Source organism: Patagioenas fasciata, chromosome Z (genome assembly GCF_037038585.1).
Source record: "Patagioenas fasciata isolate bPatFas1 chromosome Z, bPatFas1.hap1, whole genome shotgun sequence".
In the NCBI taxonomy this organism is placed as follows: domain Eukaryota; kingdom Metazoa; phylum Chordata; class Aves; order Columbiformes; family Columbidae; genus Patagioenas; species Patagioenas fasciata.
Window position 1 is genome coordinate 28,146,765 of NC_092560.1, and position 13,509 is coordinate 28,160,273.

Here is a 13,509-nt window from a genome sequence, read left to right on the forward strand (position 1 = left end):
AAAATATTCCAGGTGTGGTCTCACCAGGGCAGAGTAGAGGGGAAGGAGGATCTCTCTCGACCTACTAACCACCTCCCTTCTAATACACCCCAGGATGCCATTGGCCTTCCAGGCCACAAGGGCACAGTGCTGGCTCATGCTCATCCTGCTGTCCACCATTATTGCTGTAATGAAGTAGAATGTGTTCTGACGCTGCAAAGTGAGACCAAGCCTACCCCACCCTCGGCCTTCACAGGGACCCCGGGTCTGCGCTGGGGCGAGGAGGGCAGCACGATGTGCACAGGGCACTGCCCAGCTGCCAGGCAGCACCGGCCACACACCCCCCAAGCAGGCACCGGCCTCTGCGGGACGGCCGCCCTGGGTAAGTGACACCTGCCCGTCTTCCAGTTCAGTCAGAGGCGAGATCTTTACGCTTCAGCCATCTATGAATGGGGAGAAAACACCACTTTCCTTATGACTGCACAAAATTACAGACCTAGACACTACAGAACTATTAGATAGTGAAAAACACCTTGGGCTACCCTTAAGACCACCACAGCTTTTCACTTTTTCTGAAACGTACGAAACAGAGTCAAGTCCTTATATGTAAAATGAAATAAAATGCCATACCACGTATTTTTTAGAATTGTCTAACAATGTCCAGCTTTTCTGCAAGATATGTCACACATCTACTACAAAAAATTGTTCAACGTGAAACTACAAAGCACACAATTAGATGCCTTTTTGATATGATGAACTATTTTGCTAAAGACTCTGTTTTAACTAATGCATAAGGACATCATTTCCAGGAAACACCTTTGAATCAGTGGAATACAAAGTAGTTTCCAGTTTTGTTCCCAATGCTGCCCCACATAGGAATCCAGATGCTTTCAAAATCCCCAAATGCAAATTTAGCACAGAAATATGAAGAACAGGCTTGTGTTATCTACTCTGTTTTAAAACCTGGAGCTTCTAATTATTTTACTTCTTTATGGGGACCATAGGTAGCAACTGATATCACACACGATAATCACACACAAGAAAACATGGTGGTAGAGCAATTTGCATCATCTTAGAGAAGACAGTATTTCACATTATTTACTCCAGAAAGCGAATCTACAAAACCTGCAATATTAAGTAAAATTAAAATCCAAAGAAGAATCTAAAACTTAAGTCTGCATCTTATTGAGCTTTGCGGTTCTGTAATTGGGTGTCACTGTACTAAGACTTTGTCAGCCAAAGACCAGTAACAAATTATGCTCGGAGATCTACAGACATATAGATAGACACACACACACAAACTATATATATGTCTCTATATATATACACATATATATATATATACACACATATATACATATACATACACACACACACATATATGTATTTTTATATCTATTTTTCATACACGAGTATCTGAAAATATATATTGTATATACATGTAAAATATTATAAATACTCCTTTTGAACGCCATCCATCTCAAAGTTTCCTGAAGTCTGTTCCTCCCTCAGGTCAATGCCTAATACCACTTTCTTGTGCATGCTCACAGAATAATTTTCTGGCTAAGCCAGAGGCCATGATGAGGACATTCCTCATCCTCCTTGACTGCATGTAGTGTCACATGCACAGGGGCAGTGTGAAAAGCACCCTGGTGAAAATGGAAATCATGGGAAATTTCCAGTACAGAATGCATGAAAACAGGGTAAAAGAATACGAATTAACAGATATTAATAGTAATTTTGGGGGAGTCCTGTGAATTTTAAGAAGTGAAAATGTTTGTTTTCAGCACAATATACAGGAACTCACAAAAACTGCACATTGCTAGTTCCTCTTAGATTGTTATGATCAAGGGCAGAATGTCAATATTTTTATATTGCTGCTGAAAAGAAAACCATACAAAGAGAATTTCAAGCATGGCTTTAAAAAAAAAAAAAAAAAGAACAAACAAAAAAAACCAAACAGTGGCATCAAATCTTTCTGTAAAAAAAAAAGTCCTGTTTATGTGAAAACTGCTTAAGAGTGATGGAACACCACTTAAAAGCACATCAATAGAGATCTGCTTAGATACTTCTCCCACAACTAAAACAACTGGAAAGAAAACAAGCAATGTAATTTACTATCAGATAAACAGGGAGAAGTCTGGCACAATTAATTACCACTGTTAGTTAAGCAGGGCTGCAATCATTACAGCATTTTTCCTGGTGGGGAGTGGAATTTTAAACTACCACTGTTAAAGCACTGAGTCAAACCTAGATTTGATTTTTTAAATATATTTTCTGGCTTTTAAAATCCCATGGCTGGCAATATAGGAAGATTAAGATTTTGACTGATAAAACAGCAACTGCGCTTTCTATAGCCTCATCCATTACAGAGCAAGTTAAGATATGCAACTTGACAACATGTGCCTAAAATCTTACTTATCACAATAATAAACAAAACCAACACCAGCTAACAACCCAAACAAGACTCTTGAGTGGGCCTGTTTCACCTGGTGAAAAGAAGAAAACTTGAAAGTAGATAAAAAATACCTACATGTCCTGGGAGGATCTGAACATGCTACAGCTTCTGCTAACTGCAGCTTCTGTTACCACCATCCCAGGAATATCTCTAGCTGATACAAGGAGAGAAGAAAGGTGAAATGGCAATGGAGCAGATCAGCAGAATGGACCAGTGTGGGGTAAAACTATACTGAGATCAGTTTTCTGCTGGCTGCTATTGCACATTTAAATCAGTCAACACTTGGATCAGTTCTCTGAAGCCAGGTGAGTAATATCTTCTTGTCTGTAAGAAGCCAGTTGAAGGCCACACAACATACCAGATTCCCAATGAATAATAATATCACCACTCTCCCTGCCTATCTTTTGAAAAGAGTGACTTTCCAAAAAACCCATGATCCTACTATAACCCTTGGGTGGTACTTTGAAGAGAAGTCAATGTGTAACTAAAAACAAAACAAAACAAAACAATCTTCCTGATTTAAGCACACAGTATGGTTGGTCATTTGACTTCTAAAAAAATTTCTTTCCAGATAAAAAAACCAACTCAACTGATGAATGAAAATAATTAACTGTCTTCTAAAAGCAGTAAAGAAATGTCTCAAATAGTGATGAATGGCATAGAGGATTATAAAAATTTGTAAGAGTTCAGCACAGCCTGGCAAATCTCTGAAGCCCTCCCCAAGTTTTTTTTCTTCAAATGATTATAGCAAAAAAATACTACTGTATCATCAAGACTATTACAACTAGAGATCTGAAAGTCCCCCAGCAGTATTATCTCCAAAAAGAAACCAGGAAGGAAATCAGGTTGCTGAAACTCAGAAGTAATCCCTTATGTGTGTGCTTACACACACATACATAGATACATGCACAATTTTTTGTATTATTACTATTACTCCTGGAGCACATCCTGCAAAAAAGAAACTACAAAATGTTAAAATACAACTTTCTTTGCCGTGTGAAACTTATGGAAAAACTTTAAACATGGTTAATTTTAAATAGGTGACAATGCAGCTACTGGCAGAGTGGCTTAAACTCGTGTTGGCTGACAAGGAAGATGTAGGAGACTAATTTACAAGTAATTCAAGACTAGAAGCCTATGCTGACAATCTTTTCTTTCACATGGGTGTGCAGCACATACCAGTACTTGTTTTTTCTCCACTGTAACTTAAATAAATCTGAAGTATAAGGCAGAGTGATCAATTACAAGGGTGAAGATTCTTTTTAAACTCAAACAAAAAAAGATGCCATTATCTAAGCAAAATCCACACTGGCATCTGCTAAGAAAAGATGTGCTGCTAAACTATGCATGACTCTGTTTATTCCAAAGTTTGACCTACAAAAAGGTTAGGGAAGAAAAAAAAAAAGGCTGTATTTTACTGCTTGAAATTTCATATTTAAATCAGATAGAAAAGGACTTTCTTGATATGTAAGAGGAAAAAAAAAAAAAAAAAGCCATTCAAATCCACTACCCTGTTAGCCACTATCCACATATGTTTGTAAAGAACCATTAAATCAACTGTGTGTATGTTCACAAATGACTGGCTTTTAGCTTGGAACTTGGTGGCAGAAAGAGGCCCAGAGGTACCAGGAAAGTGAAGATTCATCAGTCAGAGTGGAGTCAACATCCCACACAGATTAGGTACAGCTCGACACTTCTATCTGCTGACCACGTTTCTGCTTGCATTATTACTATACCTACATTCTTTCATCAAACTTTACCCAGAAAACAGCAGTCTGTTGTACACTGCCTCACTGACTTAAAGAAAAGTGCAGAAATCAACCTCATCAGGTATTAAGTAGTGGAATAACTCCTACAAGAAGTAAGAGCTACACCAGTGATAGAGAGAAGAAAAATATTTGATTTCAACTATAAAGTTGTATTTCACTTGGAAGCAAGTTTTATGTCCTCTCTGCTACTACTAATTCAGCTACAGAGAAAACAAAAAATATGGTTTATTTTGTTGCTATTCCAGCGCTGGAATGCAGTAGGATCACATTTCTGCTGAAACCGAGTATGGCCCTATATCAAAACATAAAAACTGTGCAGAATTCAGACCTTGGACTGGTCTGGCTTTGTAGGTGCCAAAAAATCCAAAACGCATTACAGAATGCATGAGATCATCCCGGGAGCTGAAGCAAAGGAGTCAGTCTGTCCCACCACTTGCAACAGCAGCTTTCAGGCTCGTCACTGAAGGCCACCATCCAGAGGGATGTCAGGTTGGTGGCGCCTGCAGTGAAACTCACAGAGGTCGAGGCAAAGCTCCCCAGACACGTTCTGATACCTCTGTGGAAGTTCTGGAGCAGAACTAGAGTACCTCTTCTCCATCAAAATAAGTTGTTGAGGCTAGCGAAACAACTATGTTCCTAAACAAACAGCTCTGTCCATCTGAGGTGACCAAACACCTATGCAGACATCCTGATGCCTTACGAATGGATCCTTACCTCTACAGCCTTGGCCATCACCTCTGTCAACAGCTACCACAACTAGAGTTGTCCATCATGTTCAAGCTGGTAGAGATACCACCTAGCATTCCTTTCTAACTGAGGACTCTTCATACTCTACGCAACTTTTTTCTCCATTGCTAGAAAATATTATCTCCATCTCTGTATCACACCTCTTGAAAGACACTTAAGTACCAATCTATACCTCCAACCACTTTATACAATTATAAATTAATTTTTGGAATTGCCCATTTTCATCTTGGTCATAAAAACTAAGGTCTGACACCGAAGTATTTAAATGACAACTCATCCAGAGACATGAGTAGAGTTTCTATGAGGAAATATTATGAGCCTCCATAGTGAATATAGTAGGCATATTTATATTTTCCATAAAATGAACAGTAGTACTGGACTATCCTCCTTCTCTGATTATCAAACTCATTAATTAACATCAACAGATCACACCTCACGCTTGATTCACCTGATGATAGGAAACATTTCTGATGGCGTTTCCACCAGACTAATGGAGAATACTATGGGACAGGAAAACACTGAAGTTTCAAGCAAAGCAACAAAACAAGCCAGACGGGGAGCTAAAGTCTCCTGATATGTGTTCCTACACCAACAGCACATGGTTTAGGATTTATGTTAAAAACTGAATGGAATAACTACAAAAAAATCAGTTAGGAGAGAACTCCAGAGCTGGCTTTTGAGATTTAACAAAGCACAGGTTTAAAGTAAGAGCCATTAACAGAAAAATCTGGGAGATATGTACATACTGTTCTATTGCCAAGTGTTTGCTCCACTGACAGAATCTCTTTAAAATTACTACATAATAATCTTCTTAATTATTTTGTTCACCATCCACATGTGCACATTCCACTTGCTTTCAAAAAAGGAAGCATAACATAATTTTACCTTTCACTAAATTACCTCCCCTTTATCATTTTAGTAACTTATGAACATTTAGTTAAGATGACTATCAATATTCTATGAAAGAAAACAAAATACCATTTAATGAATGACTCAGGCAACAGCAAAAAAAGAGCCTGGCAAGATAAGTAAAGATTCCTTCCAAAGAAAGGACAGGTAGAATTTTATGAATATAGGTGAGGCAATGGAGAATTGCATCAAATAAGTAATGTGAAACATCTACATCAGTGAATTGTTTCAAGTCTTGTATGTCTGAAACGTTTATGAAAAACTAAGCAAACATTACTCATCATAAAATATTACTAAAGCTGCTGCATCTTTTCCTTACCTAAACTAAGGCTATAAAGACTGTATCTACCTTCTTTATCTAAGAATGTTTTTTTTTGTTTTCCTCTCATTGATTATTATATCCATAAATATCACATTGTACTAATAAACTTCTCCACAGGAGACTACGGGAGCTGAATTCTCTCACCTCCTTAAAAAAGGGAAAGAAGTAGTCCCATTCTGTAGACAGTATAAATGCTTTCTAAAGCAGAGAAATCCTCTTACAAATTTAACCTGGTTGTGTTCGAGCAGATAATAAACTTTGTCACTCTGGTGCAGCAACTAAACTCAAAGAAAGAAAGTGAGTCTTATTCTCATTGTACCAGTGACAAAAATCAGAACAGTCTAAGTGACTACTATGATAAAGTCTAAAACACTGAAATGATAACTGATTTAAAAAACCCCAAACAAACACAAAAACACACCAAACCACACTCTACAAACAACTCACCTCCCAAAAACCCGCACGCAACAAAGCGGAAGAAACTCGTTATCTTTTCAAGCTATAATCAGATAACTTCCACAATTCTAGAGCTGTCTCCTTACAGTTTGCGTATTATTCAGAGGCAAGAAAGCAAGAGAACAGAAGCTGTCTGCCTTCACAGAGAAAAGCAACTCCTCCAGATTTCAAAGAGCTTTGTCATGGGTTCAGAGGAGGACAGGACCACACCCTGCATGACGTCCACCTCCTCCTCTTGAAAGGATCCCTCTGAAAAACTAGGTACTCTCTGAAGACAAGCAACTCTTCACAGTCTGTGCACAGCTTTCTATTTTGCATGGTTTGGAGCAACCTCAACTAATTCTGCTTGAAGAGCTCATCCGTGAAAAAAAAAAAGTGCCACAAGTGAAGTTTCACCCTCAAAAATATTTTCTTTGTGCTACTCACAACTCTAACTGACAGCAAACTGTTGAAAATCAGACCACTGCATGCTGTTCTTCCATGGAAAAACTATGAACAAAACCAGAAGGAAACGCTAGCATTAGTGAAAGACAGTATAAAGCGAATTCTTACTTTCCTTTCACAGGGGAAATGCCAAATCTGTCTTTCAAAACTTGTATGTAATGAATTTCAAATGAGTTTTTACACTTACATCTGAGGGTAGAATAAGAATATAGCATTGGAAAGCAGACTGACTTGTAGACTCAAAGACACAAATATGTCAAAGTTGATCACTCTTCCCAAAGGTGCTTCATTTTCACACAAGTGACAAGCTTGATATAAATATCCAGGTAAATAAACCAATAACCTCTTCACCCAATCTTTTATTTTTTCTTATTCTATAGATAGACAGATGGATAGATAGATAGATAGATAGATAGATAGATCTTGTGTCATATACATAGGAGAACAGTGTCATATAGAACTACCTATAAGACAACATGTATTTTTTTTTTAAGCTATTTATTAATAGAAAATGGTAGTAATGTGCTGACCATCACCCGATTTCCTCTTACAACCATTTCACTACTGTTTGGAGAAAGACTGGGACTGGAGTTAAACCTCTTAACTTTCTTTTATAATATACTGAAAATGCTGGGAGCTGCAATGGACCATGTAACTCTACATGTCCTGCAGGCCTTCAGGAGCTGAATTTCAGTATGAGACCTCAGTTTCCTCACATTGCAGGATAAGGCTTGAGTTGGTTCTAGGCTTTACTAAGGATGACAATTATATAAAATGTAGGCAAAGAGGAAATACTCCTGCCATTAAGTAAGTCTAACAAATAAAATAATAAAAGATTTTAAAATAAACATGGCTGAATTTTTTTCCAATTTTAAGAAAAAAGTTTACAAATTGGTTAATACTCAATATCTCAAAACATTCTTACAGGTGAGGGCAGAGAAAGAAATCGCTATCTGATTAAGGCTTATTATAATGTTATCAAAAGCATTAAGATGGTTTGATGGTAAATAATTTTGATATTATTGATACATTATAAAAATTTGTAATTATGTATTGTATTACATTTTATATTGTCACATACATTTGTAAAATGAAATAATAGCATCTGCTCTTCAAGCTGATCTTCTAGAAGGCTCTGAGTACTTCACATTAAGTTCATTGTTTAAACTCCTTTCAAGTCTCTTTCATTTTCTGTTACTCAGCAGAATTATGAAGGGACAGACATAATTCCTATTTCTAGCAACTCTGAGAGACACCATTTCAGGGACACTATAAACCACTTTTCTGTGATTAATCAAAAGCAAGGACAAATACTGTTAGCATTCAAAATCGCAATATCTTCCCTTTATTTTTACCATGGGAGAGAATAAGATACCTTTACTACTCTGAAAAAAATACCTACACCTTTAGAAAAAAATATCATCATGTCTAAGATACAGAAACAGAGTTTACTGTTGGGTTTTCCCCAACCCCCTCTACAGGTTAATGCTCTTCTACCCAAATGAAACTGACACCATTACAACTGGAAAAGGGGAATCTGGATCTCTTGGCATGTTTTATTATCAAACACAACTACCATGTACAAGAACATTCGTACAAAACAACAGCTGTATTTAACTTGCACACAAAGCCTTATACTTCACATGTTCTGCTTTCATGAGGTGTAGTTAGGATTTCCACAGTCAATTTTCGAATTTATGTTTTAAAGAAGTACTGTAATACCCAGAGAGTATACCTGATATGCATTTGTGTCCATCAGAAATGCTGATAAAAACCAGTATGTTATGCAATTTGTTAATTTTTAACAATGTTAACAACTAAGTGCAAAAGCATGAAAACTCACTTTCCAATTAAAAAAAAAAATAGTATTTAGTGTATTGTATGTTTGTGAGCTCTATTTTGACAGACCAACATAAAACTCTTGACCTACCACTCATACAAAAGGGCTCCATCCAGGAGCTGAAAGGACACAGCAGAGCATTTTGTTTCTTAGAATATGAAAATACTTCAAAATTAATTGTTTTGCTGCACCAAAACTAGTATAAATGTCTCTTTACTGAAAACAAAAAATCACAGGAATAGTAGCAATAATTATGCTATAATTATGTCAAGCAGCATTTCTGATATTACTGAATATCACTATCTTACATGAAACACTAAGAACAGCAGTGCTTCTTAGCATTTTGTTCATTTTTTTCCTCAAAAATAGTTGGCCACTGCTTCTAGAAAAGATATTCATTCAAATACTGGGCTTTAGTCTAGATATCATGGAATGTTCCCTCTATGGGGGGAAAAACAAACACATGCAGACACACACCACCACACAACATGAACAAACAAAAAAACCCTTTGGTTTTCAACCTTTCTATATGTCTCTCATATATCTGTCTTTCATTCATGCCAAAGAAGAACATTTTCATATGGATTTAGATAATTGAAAAATTAAAAAAGAATAAAAAAGAAAACAGATTGTGCTGGTTCTTCTAACAGATGAAGAGTTAAGAATTTTTTTTCCCACAGAGCTATTTGAGGTCTCATTGTGTTAGGTTATGTACTCTCAGGAAGACACTCAAGCTGTCCCCCTGGCCTCTTGTGTTTTTTTGTTGTTCATGCTTCTGAGCACTCTATGTCCTCTGTACCAGTAAGATAACATTGCTGTTTCTGAACACGTAATTAGACAAGAGTTGACTTGCTAGCATCATGATCAAACTTACATTAGAGACATAAAGGATCAAGTGTTGGTATGCAGATACCTCTCAGGCAGTTTCCCTGGTCCATTCACCCAGCCAGCACTACACCAGGGACAGAAGGATGCTTTCACACCTCAAATATACCCCTGGCACTAAAGCAATAAGGTAATTTTTGCTTCAGTCCAACTTCAAACAAACAAGCCCAACCAAAGCACAGGGTCTTGAAAGCAGAGCCTTGCACTGACCGCAGTGAGGAATCTGCCAGGCAGATAATACACCTTAAAAGGTTTACTACACATTGTGTATCTTCCCTGTTTTCCAAAGAAAACCCATCTTAATAAAACCGTAAAGGCAGTACTGCCTTAATGGCGTACGCTAAACACAAATACTTACAGTAAGCATTTTTGCCTCATATTTAAGACTTCCCTCTACGCCAGTGTGAAGGAGATGGACACTTCCACACTCCTCCTCCTTCCCTGGGGAGACTGAACAGGTGGTGGCAATCCAAACCCACATCTACCTGCTTTCAGTCCCACTCATACCCACTCCTTGAAGGAGTATCCATCTCACTCCCATCACCACCCCAGTTACTCCCTCTGGGGCTGGTCTCCATGTCACGGCAGCTGATCACAGCACCAAAGCTGGGCAGAGCAAGGAGGTGAGGGTGCTTTAGGCATTTTACAAGGAACAAAGAAATGACATCCTTCCAGCAAAATGAACATGGGGGGAGGGAGCTTCGGCAGACTTAAGGGCTGCTGTGAGGACAAAACCGGGCAGAGCTGGGGGTGGGAGAGAAAGGCCAAGGCAGATTCCACTTCCCATTTCCCACCCAGCAGCCATAAGAAGGCCTGGAAGGGCTTTCCCCATCCCCCACAGGAGCTGTGCCCCTCCTGCCCGGCCTTCGACCCACAGCCATGCAGGGTTGTGCCAAACCCAGGGCTGTTCTCCCCACAGCCCTTCAACAGGAAGGTTTCTCAAAGGACAGTAAGCAACACAGAGAGAGGCTCTGCCCCTGAAAGACCTGCCCCTTAGAACAGGCTGTGTGTCTCTAACCCTTCTCCCCCAGGACCGGACAGAGCCCAGCAGAGCTGACAGCCCACGATAAGGAGCCCTGGCGTGGCAGCAATACAATAAAAACACATTCCTGCATTTGTGTTTTCATCCCTCAAATAATCGGAAAGGTTTGAGTGTCGGATTTGTGCTCCCCTTGTTTCTGCACTTAAGCTGTCTGTGTGTCTCCGTGCACACAGGGCCGTGGGTGTGTGCACGCACACAGGCTGAAACCCAGGCTGGCTCCAAGGCCGATCGGTCATAAATCCACCCCGAGGGAAGCACAGTTCCAGATATTGTGGCACATTTCCTGCAGCTTATGGCAGATCGTCCTTAACTCAAGAGAGTGCTTTTTAACTGCTGCTTCCCCTGGAGAGAGTCACTAGCTACTTATTTTTTGTCATCCTTTTGCACATTGTCTTCTCAGCCACCACAAGAGCCATACGCTAATTAAGCATCTTCCCCAAAATGAAGCTCGCCCTTCTGCACACCTCTTTCCCATGCAAGGACAGGAGTCAAGAGCTGGCCAGCTTGTTAGCTGGACAGGAACAACACAACTGCTATATTATCATACCTCAGGAAAAACAGCCCATGTCTGATTTCAACCATTTCAAATCTAACAACAGTTTAATTATATTAACAAAAGAAAGACTGAACAAATTCATGTTTTTATCATGTTCTTTGCTTATTTTAATGTAAATATACATGCACACCATGCACAGAGTGATGAAGACTCTATAGACACAAATACACCACTGACACTCTCTGAGTTTAAGAAACCAGGTCAAGGGTAGTATTACCAAAGAACAACTTTATAATTAAAAAAATTATAATTAGATCCTCCACAAAAAAAAAAAAAAAAAAAAAAAAAAAAAATCCCTGTTTTTTATTAAGAAAAAAATAGAAAGTAAATTGAATAGCTAAGTTCTGAGAGGACATCCTTGCTAGACTTACACACGACACCCTATAGGTATTTTCATGCTAAGTACATGATTACAAGAACGCAGCTTTCTTTTCAGATGGAGCATTTGCTCATGAAAACACCTGAAAAGCTGTAAAATTTTAAGCCTGGGGGAAGTGATGGCTGAAAGCTATTAGCAGGTCACTAAGAACCCAACATGAGAAGATACTAGGGTCAAGGGGGCAGATTTTTCTCGTCAAAACATCCAGTCCCACTATTTTGCATCAGCGCTTCTAACAGCACAGTGTACCGGCACGCTGAGAAGAGTCGCATTTGAAGGCTCTGCTCCCCTTGCAGTGCAGCAGTGGGGTGGCAGGACAGAGCACCCAGAACCTGGCCCCGCTCACTCGCACGGCTCAGCTGCTTAGGTGAAAGCGAGTTTCCAGCTGCACCTCGGACAAGGCAAAACTGAGGGAGGGCTCCAGGACTCTTGCCTTCTCTTCAAGAGAAATTGCTCATCCTCTGTATAATTAACTTGTCATATGCTGAAGGTACATATTGATTTAGACCTGATTTTGTAACCTTGTATATATCAGATTACCCCCCCCCACAAACTACCAACCAAGAATGGCTAGACTAACAAATAAGTGCTTTATACATATGAGGGTAATAAAAAATGTGAAGTAGTATCAACTGGAAAACAATGGGAATTGTGGATAAGCAATGTGCCTTGTTGCCTCTCAGAAAAAACATCCATTTGCCAGATACTTTCACAGTATTAGAAGAAATCTTAAGAAATGCATGAACTAGATGCATTTTGAGTTAACAGCTACTGTTCTACCCAAACATCAACTCTAGCCAAAACCACATACTACTGAGATGCAGCTATGTACCTTTGTATAAGCCACCTCCTTTCTGTCCTCGAGCCTCTTGACAGTTCTGTCCTCTCCTGAAATGACACGTGGCTTCCTGTTTAATGGAAGTCCACATGCTGTTCACTGGCATGTAAGTTATTTGCCTTATAAATCCTGGTTTACCTCTGCATCTGAGAGAGTGTTCTAAATTCACTTAAGTTCCTGAGTAATTAAGTTTGTTATGGTACTGGGGTTTTGTTTTAGGGCCTTCACATAATTCTGCTTTTCACTGGTTATACTTGTGTCCAGTTTCAGAGAGATTACTCTGAATATATTTCTAACCATTTTCAATGCTATGAGCAAGACACTCAAGAACATGCTTATGCTGAGATTCTGTTCCTGTTCTGATTTTGTACACCAAATTACCTAGAAAACTAACTGTCAGGGCAAGGAACCATAACACAATTGCAGCTCACATGGGGGAAAGGTGGTGGGGGGAAGGACTTCTAGCTTCTGTTAGCCTTTTTTTTTTCTCTAAAGGAAACTTTTACTTCCAGGATGTACATAATTCCTTTCCACAATACTCAAATCAAAAGTGTTCTAGTCCAAATTATTAGTTTATGTTTTAGGCGATTAAAATGCAGTATTCACAAGCCAACATTCTTTATAAATTTTTTGTATTATAATTTCAGTTCAGCTAAAAAAAAACCCAAACAAAACAAAAACCAAACCAACCAAATAACCAAGTGCACATCCAGCTGTCAGCAGAAACCAGAGTTAACCATGCAAAGCTAAAAAAGGATTTACTTACAACAACCACAATGGCACAATGCTGAAAGGTGATTATATCTGGCACCTCCATATTTACTTCTACTTTTGCATTCCTTTTTATATCCTTGCAGTAAAAACACAGTACCAAAGAAAAAAAAC

General features: G+C 38.7%; 1 protein-coding gene across 1 annotated transcript in view; it reads right to left on the minus strand.

The window, feature by feature from the left end:
• LOC136114717 (guanine nucleotide-binding protein G(q) subunit alpha) overlaps window positions 1-13,509 on the minus strand; it is a 126,548-nt gene that overhangs the window by 84,778 nt on the left and 28,261 nt on the right. The gene's annotated exons all lie outside the window — the stretch shown is intronic.